Here is a 2,515-nt window from a genome sequence, read left to right on the forward strand (position 1 = left end):
TGGTTTATTTTTCTGCATTTTCTACTAGTATGAATCAAAATGGATAGCACAGGTATTGAGATTACACTGTTCTGTTAATAATGCTCCACAGGACATTTTTTTTTTTTTTGTCTTTTTCCATGTCCGGCAACGGATTGCAACCCTCAGTGTCGCCCCCGTACCGGACCGGGACCGGCAACAGGATCGCAACCCTCGGTGTTGCCCCCACGCCTCGCTCAGCCAGTGAGCAGGAACCGGTCTGTATGTGGGATCCGAAACCTCGGCGGGAGTGCCGCCGCACTTCCCAAGCGGCACACTAGCACAGTGCGCCACCGGGCTGGCCCCCACAGGACATTTTTGATGTCCCTGTTCCTCAGGCTATAGATGAAGGGGTTCAGCATGGGGGTGACCATGGTGTACATCACTGAGGCCACCACACTCTGTGGGAGAATGAATAACTAAACTGAGATATACACCAAGGCCAGTTCCATAAAATAAGCAAACAACTGACAGGTGAGAGACACAGGAGGAGAAGGCTTTATATTTCCTACCTGCTGATAAGACTCTCAGGATGGAGGAAAGTATTCTAGCATAAGAGTAAAGGTTCCCTGAGACTGGAACACCACCAAAAATGGTGGCAAAAAATACATTAATATGTAATCAGTGGAGGTGTCAGAACAGGAAAGGTGGAGGTGTTGAAGAAGGTCACAGAAGACATGAGGAATTTCCACATCTGAGCAGAAGGTTAGTTGTAACACTATCAAGTGGTGCATCTGGGAGTTAAAAAGACTGAGGGGAAAAGACATCAGGACCAACAAGCCACAGGGTTGGGGGCTCATGATGACTGGGTATTGTATGGGGTAACAAATGGCCACCAACCTGTCATAGGCCATCACAACCAGGAGTAGATTTTCCAAACATCCAAAAAGGTTAAAAAAGGACACTTGAGTAGGAGATGGATTTGCTGTGCGCCTGAATGTTCACCAGCATCTTGGGGATTGTAGTGGTGCTGTAACCCACATCAGCCAAGGACAGGTTGGAGAGGAAGAAGTACATGGGCATGTAGAGGTGGGAGTCAGAGCTGATGGCCAGGATGATGAGCAGGTTCCCAAGCACTGTGTTCAGGTACATGGGCAGGAACAGCCCAAAGAGGACAGGCTGTAGTTCCAGATCATCTGCAAGTCTCAGGAGGAGGAATTCTGAGACAGTCATTAGATTCTGTGGTTTCATGTTGCTGGGACACCTTATGATAAAGAAGAAAGTGTAAAATACACAAAAATAAAGGCACCTAACTAAGCAACTTACAAGTAAAGTGCTCACACCTGAGGGCTGTACATCTAGGTACTTTCTGCAGTATCCCTCAGGTGTGAACTCTTCTTAAAACTCTTTTAAAAAATGTTTTTACGGGGCTGGCCCGGTGGCGCACTGGATAGTGTGCCGCTTGGGAAGCGCGGCGGCGCTCCCGCCCAAGGGTTCGGATCCCATATACAGACCGGTTCCCGCTCACTGGCTGAGTGAGGCATGGGAGCAACACTGAGGGTTGCAATCCCGTTGCCGGTCCCTGGCCCGGTACGGGGGCAACACTGAGGGTTGCGATCCGTTGCCGGACACGGAAAAAAGACAAAAAAAAAAAAATGTTTTCACTTATTTTTAACTGACACATAATAATAATTCTACATGTGTATGGAGTCATATGTGGGTTCTTAAAAAGTTGATCTCATAGAAGTAGAAAGTAGAGTAGTAATTAACAGAATGTGGGAAGGGGAGGGGGAGAGGATGGGGAGAGGTTAGTCAATGGGTACAACATCACAGTTAGGTAGGAGGAATAAGTTCTAGTGTTCCACTACGCAGTAGGGTGACTACAGTTAATAATATACTGTACAGTTCAAAATAGCAAGAATGGAGGATTTTGAATGTTCTCACCACAAAAAAATGATAAACTTCTGAGGACCATTTCCTTGTTAGTGTCTGTGCTGTTTACGTGTCTCTAGATACACAAACTTTGGAGACACTGAGCCTTGAAAGGCAGAGGAGGAACAATTTGAGATAATAAATCCATGAACATAGTAAAATATCAGGTGCTTGCTTCTGAAGAGAAAATTTGAAATGAGAAATAAACTTCTCTCTTCAAGGAAAAAAATTACTCTAATTACAGGACACTAAGAAGCAGTCAGAAGTAGTTTATCTTATGTAAATTCAGTTTAAGAAATCCCTTTGTTTTGGAGGATGAGTTAGAAATGGAGGAAGGGGGCCGGCCCAGTGGCGCACTGCTACAGTGCGCTGCTTGGGAGCATGGCCGCGCTCCCGCCAAGGGTTCGGATCCCACATACAGACCAGCCGCTCACTGGCTGAGCGAGGTGTGGGCGCAACACCAAGGGTTGTGATCCCGTTGCCAGTCCCGGTCCGGTCCGGGCGTGACACTGAGGGTTGCGATTCATTGCCGGTCACGAAAAAAGACAAAAAGGAAAAAAAAAAAGGGGCCGGCCCGGTGGCGCACTGCGCTAGTGCACCGCTTGGGAAGCGCGGAGGCGCTCCC

The 2,515-nt window shown here is 47.5% G+C and overlaps 1 pseudogene; it reads right to left on the reverse strand.

Moving 5' to 3' along the window:
• Nucleotides 1-327: 327 nt before the first annotated feature.
• On the reverse strand, nucleotides 328-1,209 carry LOC103581127 (annotated as a pseudogene).
• Nucleotides 1,210-2,515: the final 1,306 nt, after the last annotated feature.

This window comes from Galeopterus variegatus, unplaced genomic scaffold, assembly GCF_000696425.1.
Source record: "Galeopterus variegatus unplaced genomic scaffold, G_variegatus-3.0.2 Scaffold12412, whole genome shotgun sequence".
Taxonomy (NCBI): domain Eukaryota; kingdom Metazoa; phylum Chordata; class Mammalia; order Dermoptera; family Cynocephalidae; genus Galeopterus; species Galeopterus variegatus.